At 37.1% G+C, this 17,564-nt stretch overlaps 1 long non-coding RNA gene across 1 annotated transcript in view; it reads right to left on the reverse strand.

Moving 5' to 3' along the window:
- Positions 1-17,564, reverse strand: part of LOC141500542 (uncharacterized) — a 457,510-nt gene that overhangs the window by 302,644 nt on the left and 137,302 nt on the right. The window lies entirely within an intron of this gene.

Genomic DNA, 17,564 nt, shown 5'->3' on the forward strand with positions numbered 1-17,564 from the left:
GGTTAAGTGGTTTGCCCAAGGCCTCACGGCTAGGTAATTATTAAGTGCCTGAGGCTGGATTTGAACTCAGGTCCTCCTGACTCCAGGGACAGTGCTCTATCCACTGTACCACCTAGCCACCCCCAGGATTCTTTCTAGATGATGAATTGCTTCCTGTTTCCATAGCAGTTGTTCCATGAGACAAGGCACTTGAGTACCAAGCTACTCCAGAGATGAGGAACTGTTAGTCCTGGGGAGAGGAAGGCCTCAGCAGATCAGAAATCAACTAGGCTGAATGGAGTCCTTGAGACATTTGCTTTTTCTTTTAGGTTTTTGTTTGGGGGGGAGGGGTTAAGACAGTGGGGTTAAGTGACTTGCCCAAGGCCACACAGCTATGTAATTATTAAGTGTCTGATGCCACATTTGAACTCAGGTAACTCCTGACTCAGGGCCAGTGCTTTGCATTTGACTTGGGAATGATTTTGACACAATTTCAACCATCCCCAAACCCTCTCAATCACTCTCTCCTCAAGTTTTTCTTTGCCCTAGGGCAATGAAGGAACCCCAAACATGCGGGCCATAGTCCCCAAACTGCCAAGAGGATAAAATGTAGCACACCCAAATATTGATACCAGAGCCATCTTGCTCTAAACTAGCTACAAATACAGCCCAGAGACCTAGACACCTTGCTTCCCACAGACTGTTGCACCAATCAGACTTGTTCTTGTAGTTTGAAGCCTTGAGATGATCTTTCTCTAAGCTTGCATGATTCACATATTCCTTCATTCAGATTTGATGTTCTGTTGTGAGTGAACAAATACAGAATACATTCCAAAAGGCAAAAAATAAGACTTACCACTAAGAATAAGTTATCCAGCAAAACTGAATATGATCCTATAAGTGAAAGAGATAAATCTTAAATGAAAGAGAGGACTTCCAAGCATTCTAGATGGAAAGACAAAAGCAGGTAGGAACTCTGCAATACAAACACAGGGATCAAGAGAAATATAAAAAAAAGTAAGTAATTAAAAGCAACTTTATAAAAAAAAGTGTTTGCCTTCTGATGAGGGGCAGGATAAGATTATTCAAGTGTCTCTTCAGAAGCCTAATCTCATCAGGGTTCATGGAGACAATCAAATAAGACAGAAAATCTTTTAATTATTGTGTTTTATTGATATTATGTAATATCAGATCATATGATATCAAAATAAGATTTTGATAATCGTAGAAGAAGAAAGAAAAGAGAGGAAAGGAAAGGGAATGGGACGGAGGGAAAGGTTAAGGGAAATTATTTCATATAATGAGGGTACATAAGTAAAAGTTGAACAAGAACATACAGACATCTGCAGCAGCATCAAAGCATCAAAACTACATTTCTATGGTACTTAAAGTTTGCAAAACATAATTGTTAGTATACATGATGATAGCGTATATCATTCACTTTATGAACAGGCTATTCAACCTACTGGTAGTGGTACCTCCCTTGGTGAATGACCCAACTAAACAAAATCTACCAAAAATTTGATTAATGACTTCATTATCAAGCAGATGGAGGATTAAATACCTCATGACCAGGGTGGCTAGGTGGCACAGTCCATAGAGCACTTGTCCTGGAGTCAGGAGTACCTGAGTTCAAATCAGACTCAGACACTTAATAATTACCTAGTTGTGTGGCCTTGGGCAAGCCACTTAACTCCATTGTCTTGTAAAAAGTAAAAAACAAAAACCCTAATGACCACTCAAACCTTTAAAACAGGAATTAGGCCCAAGAACCTAAGGAATTCCAACTATCTTTAGGGTCTGTGATGAATAAACTCACAGTAGAGAGGGCTAAATCCTAAATCCTAAAACTTTAATTTGCACTCCCTCCATCACTGCCCATCACATTCTACCATCATGGCTTCATGAGCCAAATCACAAGCTTACAATGGAACTCAATTTTACTACCGACCTTTCCCTACACTGTTTCATTATTCCCAGGGGCAGAAAAAAAAAAGGCAAGAAGCTTGTTCAGCTTGGGAAAACAAGGTCACACTGCTCTTGGCTACAACAGAGTTCAGTGAAAGAATTTGGGACTTGGGGCAAGACACAGGTGTGAGGTTGTGTGGTATTCCACTAAGTCTGAAGGAAAGAATCCAACATCCAGTTGAAGTCTACCCTTCCACCTCCACCCCACCCTAGCAAAAGTCATGTGGGGTATTTCCCAGCATGAGAAGAGGCTGAAATGGCTTTGAGGTGAGCCCTCACAGGGAAACCACAGTGAAAATGGAAGGAATTTGAAAGTAACAGAAGAAAAATGACTAAAATTACCAAAGATCTCAATGGGGGAAAATTCAATTAAAGAACTTGATCATAGACAGGTAAAACAAAAACTAAGATCTGAAGAACAGAAAGTTATATCAATTCAAGTTTAATTAAAAGAGTCTAGAAATCAATGAATGAATATAGGAAGACAAAGGAAAATAAACCAATGAAGCAGAGAACCCAAGAGATTCCCAATGGAGGATGAGACCACAACAGGACACTTCTGAATGGTTCAAAACAGCAATAATTGTGAAAACAAAGTTTATGTCCTACATAGCAGAAATAAATGACTGAAGAGAAAAATTTGGACCTATGGCAACATCTCACTAAGCAAAGAAAAGAGAATTACTAACTGAGGATGCTTTGAAGGGAAAAACAATATGGCAGAAGTGAGACAAAGACAAAAAACCAAAACCAATAATATTAAAAGAAAAATGATCTCAAAAACAGGATGTGTAAAGATAAGTTAAGGATTTCAGGTCTTTCAGAAGAACAATACAAGTCACAAACCTGATCAATAACATAAGAAATAAAATAAGAAAACTATCCAGAAATCTGAACAACGATAACAAAGTGCTAATCAAAGCATGCAACAGGATGCTAGGTGGTGCAGGATAGAGCACCTGCCCTGGAGTCAGGAGTACCTGAGTTCAAGTTGGCCTCAGAGACTTAATAATTACCTAGCTGTGTGGCCTTGGGCAAGCCACTTAACCCGATTTGCCTTGCCAAAAAAAATAAAAGAATGCAACAGTCCACTACAGAATAAATTACAGATGCAAACTCCACAACACATAATGGCTAAATTTCACAATACCAGCAACATAAGAGCAATTTTCTAAATGACCAGGAGAAAGTCCTGAACACAAGACTATAACCACCCACTAAAAATGTAGGAGAAAATAGACTGTCTTACAAAGAAAACAGGACACTACTTAAAATCAAGAAACTACTTAAGCAGACCAAAGTCTAGCTACTAATTAAAAAAAGATGGAGAGAATCAATAAAAAAGAAGTATTCAAAACATTCCTAGAAAGGAAAGTAGAAAAATTATTTGTTTTTACAACACCCCAGAAGACATATACTAGAAAGATAAATCAACCAAGATCAAAAACATCAAAATAAAAACAGCAAGACAATGAAGAGTTTTCTTTGTGAAAGTACACAAGAAGGGAAGAAATTCTATAAAGGCAGATGAGGCCCTTACAATGGATAAAATCTACAGGGATTTTGTGCTTTGAGAGATCACCTTAGGAGAAGAGGAATCAGATCTTCTGTGGACAACTTATAGCCAGAAGAGTGAAAGGGCATGGACCCAGGGAGGAGCTTTCAAAGCAAACAGTGGGGTCCGTGGGGGTGGGGGGAGGGAATTACCATGGAGAGAACAAAGATCAGTAATGAACTGACAAACCTGGGAAATTATTATATGAGGTAATATCCTTTCTACCACTTTGAGGAAGTGGTAATTCCATGACAAATTTAAAGACGACTATCAAAGTATAAAATACGTACAAGGGCCCTGATCAAGAATAAAAGTCCAAACTAGATAGAAATAGAAGATAAATAATAAAAAGAATGAGGGAAATAAATCTTTCCTGGAAAAAGACACCAAAAATAAAATAAAAAAAACTAACATACAAAACAAAATCAAAGCCGAAAGGAAGACACAAGAAGAAGAACACAGAGAATGCTTTGCAGTCCACAAAGTGCTATAGACATGTAAGTTGCTGCTGTTATTATAAGGCACATCTTGACTTTGATGGATCTTTCCAAGTTTTCTCAACTAAAAAACCACAAATCTTTCTAGAAACATGCTGGTCCAGGATACTTTGTAGAATTACCCTAAAGTCTAAATTAGGTGGCAAAGGAGAACAAAGGAGAACACTCCATCAAGCAACCAAATAAAATGTATATTTCCTAGTTTTCTGTACCCCAATAAAATATCCTATACATAGAAAGTTATTTTGTTGTTGCCTTTTATGATTGCCATGAATCACATCCTATTGACTGAACTAGTTACTTGAAGTAAGATACTTTATTTTAATAAGTACAACAAAGCTTTGAATAAATAGATTCAAAAACCAGTTTTAAATGGAAGGAGTTGTTGCTAAGCACAGGGCGACTTGCCAAATACTTTTAAGATGGTTTATTGTGCTCTAGCAATTCAAAGATTAAAAACATCTCTTGAATTACAATGACACATCAAAAAATGAAATTAATGTGGGGGTTTTCATTACAAGAATTGAGCCTCTGTGTGTTATTCTTTCCATTAGATAAGGAAAAAAACTGCTCTCTGGGATGGTGTTTTGCCTGTCAGAGCAAGCTTTTAGGCAAATATACAACATCACACTCTATCTCTCACTGATTCCATCATGTTCTGTACAAGCTCTTCTATTAATTTACTCTAATGTTGCCGATTCATGGAATAGATTGTATATTTGCACAGAGTTTCTGATAGAAACTATTTTTAGATTCTGTTTGGCTTTGTTTTTAACATAGACGCGGCCACACAATAAGAAGACTTTTCTTTCAACTTCCATACTGGTGGTCAATGTCTTTGAAGTTACCTCCTGTTAGGTCTTAAGGAGAAGATCATTAGAAAATTGTTACTGGATGCACTACAGACTTTAAAGCAAGAAGACCCAACTATTTTTTTAAAGGACAATGATTGAAAATTGTTAGAGATTGCCACATCTGGAACAGTAAAGGTCCTCCTACTGCAGTGAACTGCCAGAGATAGGATCCAATAATGGATTCAAGCACTCTATAAGATGGAAGAATGTGACCTTTTCACATTCAATACACCTTTGTGGCAATTTTATTAATTATCTATCTGGCTCCATAACTACTAGTGGGAAAAAACTTAATATCACTCATAATTTAGACACTCAATATAATTTTTCCTTTGCTTCCTTTCTGTTGGTGCCCTACTAACTAAAAAGCATATTATTGCCTTTTATTGTAATACTTCTGTTTTCATCAGTGCAGGGAGATGTGTGTATGGAAATTTCATCCACCAAATTCAGATCACCAAATAAATATCTATATGCCTGGGACACTGAGAGGTTAAGCAACTTGCCATGGATCCAGAGCTAGAAGGTGGCAAAGGTCATGTTCTCATCCCTAACCCTAACCTACTTCATTCTACATCTGCTGCTCTGCCTGGTTTCAACTCTAGGGAACAAGACGTCCCCTCCAGTCTCCACTTCCAACTCCTTCCCCATTTTTCTCCCCCCTTTTGTGTGTTATCTCTCCCCATTAGACTGTGAACTCCTTGAGGTCAGGAACTGTCTTCTATTTTATTAATCATATCCCCAGAGCTTAGTACAGTGTGTGGTACACAGGAAACACCTATTAAGTGTTGATTGAATTGGACTGGATTGGAAGCCACCTTTTAATTCAAGTCTTTCTGACTCCAAGAACAACCCTCTATCTGCATTAGGAGATACCTTCTCCATTAAGTTATCATCTATCACAATGTATTTTAAATTTTCTTGATGTAAAAAATTTAATATAAAGATTTTTGTTATTTCACGGGGCTCCATAGATCTCACTCCTTTTTTCCAAAGACCCACTCTCCTCCATCCCATCCTCAAATGTACAAAGGCAGAAATAAAGCTAAGCTTAACATATTGTTTTTCTTTTAGTTTTTAGTGAAATTTTATTTCATTTTTCCAATTACATGTAAAGGTAGCTTTCAAAATTCAATCATTTGCAAGTTTATGAGTTCCACCCTTTTTCTACATTCTCCCTTCCTTTCCCCCTACCCATGGTGGCAAACAATCTAATATAGATTAGACAAGAACAATCAAGTTTAGTATGCTTCCATATTAGTCATGTAGTGAACAAGGGATTTGAATTAAGAGGAAAGGGAAAAAAACCACAAGAAAGAAAGGAACTACATAAAAGAAGTTTTAAAAAAGTGAAAATAGTATGCTTTGCTCTGCATGCAGACTCCATAGTTTTTTGCTCTGGATGTGAATGGCATTGTCCCATTGCAGGTCTCTCAGGGTTGTTCTTGATCTCTGAACTGCTGGGAAGGGCTGTGTCCATCATAGTTGATCATCTCACAGTGGTACTGTTAATGTGAGCAATGTTCTCTTGGTTCTGTTCCTTTTACTCAGCACCAGTTTATGCAACTTAAAGTTAACATGTTAGAAAACAGTATGTTCTGGCTAATGGGCAGTTAAAATCCTTTATTCAATTAAATTGTTTCTGTAAGAATAGGCTTTCCTAACCTTTCTGGTGTTATGCAAAGCTGTCCCCTCTAAGGATGTCCTCCATCTACTCTGGACTTATCTTCATGTCTTGATTTATGTATGCTATTTCTCTAAATGGATTGCAAACTCATTGAGAGCAGGAAATAGTGTGACTTTTTTTTTGGTAATCCCAAGATACTTGGCATATAAATAAGGTTTAATAAATGTTTATGGACTGAGAGTAAGAAAAGCTCCTAACAAGGAGAGATGCACATGAATGGACAGATTGCTTGAAGAAGTTGTAGGTCACCCCTCCATGGAGCCTCTGGAAGCAGGAACTGGAAGGCTACTGGGCAGCTATATTTTTCACATATGTGTGTGTGTATATATGGTTAGGATTTCCCCTATATATTATATCACGTAAATGTAATTATGCGTGTGTGTGTATGTATGTATATATATATATACAAAAGAACTTCACAGGTGAGGAAACTAGAAAGGAATTCTGAAAAAGATGATATCTAAGCTAAGTTGTGAAACTCACAACCTCCAAGAGGTAAGTGTGAAGAGGCATGGAAGCCAGATAGTACAAAGATGGGAAGCAGATCATTTTGATAGGGGAACTGCAAATAAACCAGTATGGCTGGAACATTAAAATGAATGCAGGAAGTAATATTCAAGACGGCTGGAAATGTAGAAAGGTTCTAGGTTTTCAAGAACTTTAAGTGTCAGAGGAATTTACGTTTGATCTTAGAGACAATAGGAAGACACTGGAATAGAGAGATGACATTTTCAGGTGCATAATATAGGAAAATCAATTTTTATAGCTGGGTAGAAGAGAGATTAGGGTAGAGAGATCCAGGTAAAGACATCACTTAGGAGGTTGTTTCAGAAGTGCAAGAGATAGCTGCTAAAGACCATGGGTTATGCTTGTCCAAGGAGAGAACGTATGCGAGAGATACAGATATAGAAATGACAAGATCTGACAATGATTGCCTACATGGAATAAGGTAAAGTGGAGAGTAGACCAAGGTTGTCAGCTGATGTCTGGAAGGCTGGTAGCTCTCTTCAAAAAACTTACAAAAGGGGAGGGAAGGAAAGGGAGGGAGAAAAACGTAGAGCTTAAAATCTTGTAAAAGCGAATGCAAAAATGATCACTATGTGTAATTGGGGAAAATTTTTTTAAAATATTATAAAAAAGTTATCAAGATTGGATTGTTTAAAGTCTCTTTGGTGTTCTGCTAGTTTAAATATTTTATATTCCTCAGCTAGTCACAAATGAACTTCAAAGGCAAAAAATCCTACTTCCTACCAAAATAAAAAAAAAGAGTTATGCCTAATGAATTTATAGGAAAACTGTCAAATTTTAAAGAATAATTAACACCAATATTACATAAATTATTCTCAAAAACTGAGGGGAAAATAATATATATCTGTGTATTATAATATATTGGAAACTATAGCTATTATAATCTATAGATATTATATAGATTATATAGATAATACATACATTATGATCTATAGATATAATCTCTATATAATAATCTATATATATCATATAGATAATACATATATTATAATCTATATATAATCTCTATTATGATCTATAGATATTATATAGATAATACATATATTATAATCTATAGGTATATAGATTATATAGATATATTATATCTATTATGAAATAGATATAAACCTAATACCTAAACCAGGGAAGGATAAAGCAAAGGAGAACTACAGGGCAATATCCTTAATGAATAACCATTCAAAAATGTAAAATAAAATCATGTCAAATAGACTACAATCATTCATTATGATCAAGTGGAATTCATACCATGGATGAAAGGAAGGTTATTAGAAAAACCAATAGAGCTATATTAAAAGTAAAAATATAGCAAGTTAAAAAAATATCTTGACAGATACAAAAAAGTCCTTGACAAAGTTTAAGACATGTTTATGCTAATGAGGAAACTCATTTTCGATTCTTTGGAGATCATACTATTCCATATCTCAAAACTATCCAAAACACTGAAAGAACACCAGTACTAATTTTTTCTCGTCTATAATTTGTCATTGTTGTGATAGAAAATTAGAATACCAATATTCTTCCAAATTGTAATAAAAATGATGGTGTATATGGCACTAACATGTGCATTCTACTGTATATTTCATGTGGAGATAGTTGCTACTTTTAGCTATAATATAATTAGGTTAATTTTCACTAAGGCTATTCAAATCCAAAAGAGCATACCTATATCATGAATGGTTATGGGGCTCCATTATCTCTGCAGGGAAGTCTTTAGACACACTCATCTATTTGCTTCACCTCTGTAGCAGTCATTTCTTTCATCCAAGCATGGATGCATTATCAGTACATAGTGACCCACTTATCAACACAATCTAAAGAGCTGCCTGCACTGAGCCAGGCACAGATTGAAGGGAAATGGGAAAAGCACAGATAGCCAGAGATAGCTGACTTACAGACAATACTCTCAGAAAGCTGACAAAAAGCCTATTTAAAACTTGGCATATGCCTAATAAATGGCTCCACTTGTTAATTGAAATGAATTATGTAGAAAGATATTTTCTTTTTTTGGCAGCTGCAGTTTTTATTAACATTTGAGACAAAAATAAATATACTTGGGATACTAGAACACATTTTGTAAACACAGTTTTGCAATCTCAAAATGAAGAATAAATTGAATTATTTTTCTAAAGCTGTTTTTATGTTTTTGTTAATAAAATAAAATATTTGCACAGGAGAGAAATGTGGCACAGATGGACAAATCGATGAGGTCGACTCAAAGTGTATACGGAGAATCTCGGCAGGAGAAATGATTCCCTATATGTGAACGTTTGGACTCTTGGCTGATACTTCTGATTTAAGAGTCTAAAAGTTCTAGCTTCATAACTCAAAGCATTTCACAAAATCATAAACATATAAATCCGTTGAATAGGAAATTCCAAGAATACATTAAGAGCGGTAGATAACAAAATGTTCTGCAACTCTCAGCTCCATTTTGAGGAAAGATTATTTTTCTCTATGGAGCTATATCTACTCAATCCAGACTGGAAAGTTTAAAAAGCAAGGAAGGATGTGAGGTAAACTCTGGACTTCTAACCATTCCCTCTACCTTACTGATATTAAAATAGTTCAAGAATTTAAAAAAAATGTTTAAATACCTTTTAAACACCCACATTCTCCCTTTTATTTTTTTCATTCATATCTACAGTTTCATCAAATAGGGCACTCTTTTTTTTTTTTGTTTAGGTTTTTTTTTCTGCAAGGCAAATTGCGTTAAGTGGCTTGCCCAAGGCCTCACAGCTAGGTAATTATTAAGTGTCTGAGATCACATTTGAACCCAGGTACTCCTGACTCCAGGGCCGGTGCTCTATTCACTGAACCACCTAGTCACCCCTAAGTAGGCCATTCTTAATGGGGAAACTTCTTTAACTGATCCAAATAGGCAACCCCACTGCCATTTTTAGCCTTGAAGAATTTCCTGGGGGCTCTGAGAAACCAAAAGATGACTTTTCTAGGGTTAAATGGCTAGTGAGGTTCTGGAGGCAGAATCTGTCTCTCTCTCTCTGTCTTTGTTTCCTTTTCCTTTCTCTGTCTCCCTCTCACCCACCTCTCCTAATTCCAGGGGCACTATGGCAGAGCTAAAAGAACAGGATTTAGGAGACTTGAATTCTGGTCCAGGCCATACCATGATACTTTGGTAAGTCACTCTACATCTGTTTGCCTCAGTTTCCTCTCATGTAAAATTATAGGTATTGGACTGACGTCCTCTTCACTTCAATGCTATGGTATTGCTATATTGACCTTACTTATGAATGAAAGCACCTTATTTTGGAAGCTCTTTTGGAGCAACAGTCTCTAAGCTCACGTGGGTGGGAATCTAAGATGGACATCCAGTGTATTAAATTCTAATTTATGGTGAAGGCTGTTACAGTCAATTCGCTGTTTTTGTTTCCCATGTACTAAGTTAACTGTTTGAATTTTATCATTTCTATGATATTATATATTACAGCATTCAGAAAAATGCATGCAATCATTTTTCTTTTACTGTTCTTGTTGTGCTACTACGGTTAAGTTTGAAAAAACTATTTTTTGGACTCAGAGACAAAGAAATAGAAAAGCTCGGGGTAACAGCATCTGGTATAAAAACAGAAACTACATTCATTTTGACCTTCCCCTCACAAGTCAAACCTTTGTGATTCCTCCAATTCCAAATATTTATTCCATTTTAAGATTATTACTTTGCAGGGAGCAATCCATTGAGCATTGAAGGTAATAAATGACACCTCCTGAGTTGGTCTTTTCCACATCTAATTGCTATTATTTGTGATTGAAAGGATGAAAACGCCCTGAAGCAAGGAAAGAAAATAAACTGAAAGACAATCACCAGTTCCTGGAGAGGGAATGTAGATAAACTGTTTTGAAGAAGAGATTTGAAAACACAGGCCCTGGAAGACAATGACCTGGTTGGCTGGACAAAAGTGGAAATGATTGTTGATGCTTTTGAGCCATCTCCAGGCTGAACAGATAGCTGATGCTAATAATTGGAAAACAACATAGAGTGCCACTTTTTTCTCAGCAGTATCAGTTATTCTTATAGTCTTTCTTTTCACTATTTTTCTTCTTTTTATAAGTCTTTTTGTTTTTCACATTACCATAATTTCCCACAGGATGCCTCTTCTTCCATATCTTAGAGAGCCATCACATGTAACAAACAGTATTGTTTAAAGACAAAAAAGAGAGGAAAAAATCAGTATAATTGAACATTAAACTTTTAATTGTTTTGGTGGTTATTCTTCCCATTTACATTGTGTAATTATTGTGTATATTGTTTTCTTGCTCTTTTTAATTGACTCCACACCAGATCATGTGTATTTTACTTTGCATCATATTTGTCATTTTTTACATGACAAGACTAGGCCATACCTCAATGTTAATAAACTGTTTAGCCATTTCCCAATCAATGGGCAACTTCTTTGTTTCCAATTATTTGCTATAATAAAAAAGTATTTCTATAAATATTTTGGTGTCCATGGCAATTTCTTATCATTGAATTGCTGTGAGTATAAGACTAACAGTGGTCTCTCTCAGTAGGTATGGATATTTTGTTTACTTTATTTATAGAATTCTAAATGGCTTTGTAAAAGGGTTGGTATGATTTATAGAGCTACCAACATTGCACTGTTGTGACTATCTCTCCATATGTCAATTTTCAGGGTATAAGGAAAAATTTCAGTATTGTATTGATTTGCATTTCTCTTAATATTAGTAATTTAGAACCTTCTTTTGTGTGCTTGTTAATGATTTCTACTTTTTCAGACAACTTTCTGTTCACATCCTTTGAACATTTATCTATCGGGGAATGGCTTTTGGTTTTATATTTATATCTTTCAGCTGTCTCTTTAGCTTGGATTCCAAACTCTTATCTGAGAAATTTGATCCACAGATTTTTTGACTATTTCCTTTCTTATCCTAGATTTCTTAATTTTGTTTGTGCAGAAGTTTAATACTTCCACATGAAAGTATTTATTTTATCATTTGTAACTACCTCTGTCCCTTTATTGATACAAATGTCATTTACCCCTAGCTTTAAAAATAATAATATAATCTGCTAGGTAACTTGTTCCCTAGATAAAACTGCATTTTGTAGTTTTTTTGAATGGAATTTCTTTTCTGATCCTAGCTGCTAGTATATTATTAAGATTATAAAGGAATGGAAGATTACCAGTTCATATGCATAACAATATGGAGGGCCAGAAATGTTTTCCTATTATCATGATCTGGCAAACCCTTCCAAAATAAGAATCATGCATAAGAGATAAAATAATTGTAGGTATCTTCAAAGGTTACCATGGCAAGAAATCTAATGAGACAACTACCTGATGAATTAACAGCAGAGAATGATAATCCCCAATCCCTAATTTGTGCATTCATTAGCTCTGGTAGAGCTACCACAAAGAGACCAATGGGTATTTTGCCCTGGGATCCATGCTGCTGCTATAGCCTCTGTCAGCACAATCCCTTGCCCTTACTGCACAATTCTATAGTAACAAGCAAGACAACTGAATTCTACTTCCTTCTCACCCTCAATTTGGAGGGATGGAGTGGGGTACAAGAAACCAAGAATTTGTTCTGGCTAGGGTGGGGACATTGGCTTGCTGCAGCTGAGTCAGGAAATTGAGGAGAGAAAATAGAACAGGGCATGAGTTTATAATTGGTGTGAGAACAGAACTAAAGGAATGATGAACAGCATCCAGCTTGGGACAATTCTCTTCCCCCAGAAGACATATGGGCAGAGACTCTGAAAATGTGAATTCCCCAGTGAGGAAGAGGGCTGAGATAGCTATGAGGGTTAGCCCTGGAGGGATCCAATATCAAATTAGGAAAAAAGAGTCAGAAAAGGTGAGTGATAGTGGAATATGGAAGAAAAATAACTAAAATTCCCAACGATCTCAGGAGCAAGAAATAGTTAAAAATCTTGAGTAGAAGCAAGTAAACCAACAGGGAAGAAAATAACAAAGGGGGGTGTGGCCTTCAAATAAGCTGAAAGGATATCTATATCCAAACACCTCTCAAGAAATGTTGTGGGATAACAGAAAATGAATCAACATCAGATGAGGTAGAAGATACTGTGATCAAGACAGCACGTAACAATAATGTGATGTTCACAAGTAGATCAAGAGAGAAAAATAAGAATCATTAAAGAGTCTGTGGGCTGCATGGCAGAAGGGTAGGGGAAAAGAGAATGAGGAAGAAAGGAAGAACAGGAGAGAGGGAGGGACAGAGAAGAGTTGGGAATCAGGAACATAAATACATAGAAGGTAAGGAGAATATGGAAGAAGAAAAGTAAAAAGTAGCAACATTAAAAGAAAACATGAGCTCCATACAAATAAAATTTATTGATCTTAAACACAATACAATAGATGCAATTTAAGGGATTACTGGCCTCCCAGAAGAACATGACAAGTCAAAAAACTTGACCACCATAATAGGAAAAATATAAGAAAATTGCCCATAACTTCTGAACATAGAAAATAAAATATCAGTTTTAAGAAATGTACAGATCAACTCCAGAAAACAACAATACCAACTATGTTGAAAGTTTCAAGTCACATGGGGGTTAAATTAAACAGTTCCAGTGACAATGAATTCTGCACATGACCAGGAGAATGAAATTCAAATATAAAGCAGATTTGAATAATGCCAGATCATTCTGAAACACTAAAATCCACAGAATGATGCGTTATTAATAACAAAGGAGGTCAAGGTGAAATCCAAAGTGATAAATCTTTCAAAGAGCAGTCAAAGCATCAATGAAAAACATGTTCCCCTGCCTTGGGGCAGTCCAAGCCAGGCCTGCTTGCTCCATCATCGTTCCTGGGATGGAACTTTGACTTCTGAGCTGAGGTTGGGACCCTAACTGCTGACCTGCTATCCTACGGACCTCTTGCTGCATCCAGCTCTCCTACCTATGCATTCCCCTTTGACCCACTTGAGACAGACCTTTTCTAAAGTTCCTCCAAGATATCTTGCGCTGAAAATTGTTCAACTATGCTTTTTTGGTGGGTTCTGCCACTTTAAAATCTGTGTAGAGACTTCATTTAAAGTTGTTTCAAAAAAGCTCCAGGAGTTTCCTAACTTTTCACCACCATCTAATGAATTTTGATAGGAAACGTTTCCACACAGCAAGCCTTAATCTTCCCCCTTTCAACTTCTACCCATTATCCTTAGTTCTGTATTCTAAGACCAAACTGCCCTTGTCCATATTCACAGTCAGCTTTTGTGTCCTTCATTTACCTTCTCTTCCCCAAGACAAACATTTCCATGTTCCTCATGAGTGGGATAAAGTCTGAGATTTCTTCAGTAAAATATTATAGATTGAATTTGGTTATCTATGTGCCCCTCCTCCCTTGACAAAGCAAACTTCTGGGATTTTGCTGAAGAGTCAACTAACCTCACCTTATCTGTTGATGTCCAGAGAATCATTCAATTCCTAAAGAGATAATCTGGTTCTGGTTTGAATTTTATGCTCTTTTCCCTAGATTAGCTTGCTTGTCTAGATTGTAAAACCACATTCCTCATTAATGAGGGTGAGTCAATGTGGGGGGGGGGGGAGGGCAGAATCCAGTTAGGATAAATGTGATTCTTGTGCCTTTTGCTTTTGCCTCAATCTCTCTAATTGATTGTGGCCCATTTCTCAAGAAACTAATAAAGACTTCTCTTCATACCTTGAGAGATCTCCAAAATTTATTTAAGAGGCATTTATCCCACACACGCATAGGGTATAATCTGAAGGACTTTCATTCGGGTTTTCATATTCTTTTATGATGCTTTCATTGTTATTCATGTCTGTCTTAAAATATGGAGAACTGTCCTTAATACAGTACTCCAGTGGTGGCTTCATTATTCACTACCATGCATCGAAAGCTCTAGTATCTCCCTTTTCCTTCTAGATAAAACACAAAGTTCTCTTTGCCATTTAAAACCCTATATCACTGATGTCTAGCCTACTTTTCTTTTTTTTTTAGTTTTTTGCAAGGCAAATGGGGTTAAGTGGCTTGCCCAAGGCCACACAGCTAGGTAATTATTAAGTGTCTGAGACCGGATTTGAACCCAGGTACTCCTGACTCCAAGGCCAGTGCTTTATCCACTACACCACCTAGCCGCCCCTAGCCCACTTTTCTAGAATGAATACACAATACTCTAGGCTCTACCCAAGTTAACCAGTTGGCTATTTTCCATACCCAATATTTCATGTGATTTCCCCATGCCTTTTCACAGGTTTCCACATGTGCATGGAAGGCATTTCCTCCTCACCTCTACCTTGTGTACTATCTGGCTTCCTTCAAGGGTCACCTCTCACAGGAAGCTAGTATGTCAGCCCTTCTGTGTTATATTTAGTTTGCATATATTTTGTATTGATTTCTCTGTGTACATGCTGTTTTCCTGCAAAAGCATTTGAGCTCCCTGAGGGTTAGGATTGTTTTATTTTTGTCTTTATATTTCCAGTGCCTAGATCAGTGCCTGTCAAAGACAAATTTAATAAGTGCTCATTGAAGGATGAAAATGAATGACTCTTATATCCCTAATCCTAGTCACAATGCTTCCCTCCTTTGGTCTCGACTCAAATGAGTAGTTTTGTAGCTTTGTTGACTGTGACATCACACTCATGATGCATATCAAATGGACAGTTCAATAAACTCCTGATATTTTTTAAATGAGCAATTATCTTATCAAGCTTTTCTAACCTTGTATTTCTCAGGTTGATTTTGGGGGATTCCATTGTAAAACTTCACAATTCTATTACCATTCCTATTAAAATTTTCATTCCATTAGATTGAACCCAATCAACCTGTTGAACCCAATGAACATATCAACTACCTCTCCAAATTTTATGTAACTTAGAAATTTGACAGTAGTCAGAATAAAGAGGTAGCGAGTAACCAAGCAGAGATATGGAGTGAGCTCTGGATTCCATTCCAGTGCTCCTTGGACTATCCTATGTTTCCAGAGAGTGGTATGTTAGTTAAAGCTCTCTGAGATTTTAGAACTAAAGGAATAACTATCCTAAATTTTACAGAGGAGACAACTGAGTCCCAGGGAACTTCAATTGATGGAGGAATCATGGACATAGGAGATGTTGTCATTAAAAATAATTTTTTTTAGGTTTTTTTTTTTTTGCAAGGCAAATGGGGTTAAGTGGCTTGCCCAAGGCCACACATCTAGGTAATTTTAAGTGTCTGAGACTGGATTTGAACCCAGGTACTCCTGACTCCAAGGCCAGTGCTTTATCCACTACACCACCTAGCTGCCCCAAAAAATAAATTTCATAGAAGAAAAAATATCTGGTTGTAGGAAAAATATCTATCTAGTTTAAAATGTTATCTGTGCCTGCCTGAGGGCTCCCTATTGTTCCGAGTAACTCCATTGTTAAATGTAAATTTACCAAGACAAGAGTAGCCTCAGTTCATTCTCCCTCTTCCAGTTTCCAGTCTTTACCTGACCTTGGGCATGCATGCTGTCAGTGATGAGTCAAGTTTATGCAGACATGGCAATCATCTTACACAGGAAACAATGTGTTGGACTTAAGGTCACTTTGGGATAGGAAAGACAAGTACCTAGCTTGCCTATTGTAGACTACCTGAACCAGGTGGTGGAGCATTCCCCAAGTGCCACCCTTTTTCAACCTACCCCAGAAGTGAATTTTAAGCTGGACCTGGAAGAGAAGCGCCCTTCTTCTCTCTACTTTGTCCTTGAAAGGATGGCGATTCCTCTCTGTCTAAACTAGAGCCACATAGCCACATGCTCCCAGCCTAGGCCCGCAGGAGAACCATGGGCCTCTAGGTCATGTAGTCAGACTTGCTTCAGTCTAAGTCAGACTTTACAGCTGGTTCTCCTTTCCCTTCCTGATTTGCCAAAAATGTTACCGGAAGATTAGTGTCATTAATTTAGATCTGAGAGTTCTCACAAGTGAAAGAATTCAGTTTTAAAACTGCTCTGGATTGATTATACAAGCCTGCCTAGTTTACAGATTAGAACTCTCTTCCTAGAGAGACAATAAGTTGCTTGAGAACAGGGTGAATAGCAAAGGCCTAGGTGAGAATGCCTGAGGGAGAGAGAAAAAGGGAAGCAGCCAGGGGAGCTGGCTGGGATGAGTGTAAGAGGGTAAGGAGAACCAGCCATAAGGGTCAGATGTGGCTACATGGCCTAGAGGCCCGTGGTACTCCAGCAGGCCTAGACCAGAAGCACATGGTTTTAGTTTAGACAGAGAAAGAGAGAAGTCACCATCCTTTAAGGGAGAACGTAGGGAGAAGAAGGGAATTTCTTTTTAGGGTCCCTGACTTAAATTCTCTTTTGTAGTGAGTTGGAAAAGGGTGGCACTTGGGAATGGTCCTGCCCCTGGCTCCAGGTATTCCCCAATAGACAAGCTAGATGCTGGTCTTTCCTGTCCCAAAGCACTTGACCTTTAAGTCAGCCATGTCATTTCCTGTAGAAGATGATTGCCAGGCCTGCATAAGCTTGACCCATCCATGAAAGCATGGCCAAGATCAGGTAAAGATTGG

This window comes from Macrotis lagotis, chromosome X (assembly GCF_037893015.1).
Source record: "Macrotis lagotis isolate mMagLag1 chromosome X, bilby.v1.9.chrom.fasta, whole genome shotgun sequence".
Classification (NCBI taxonomy): Eukaryota; Metazoa; Chordata; class Mammalia; order Peramelemorphia; family Peramelidae; genus Macrotis; species Macrotis lagotis.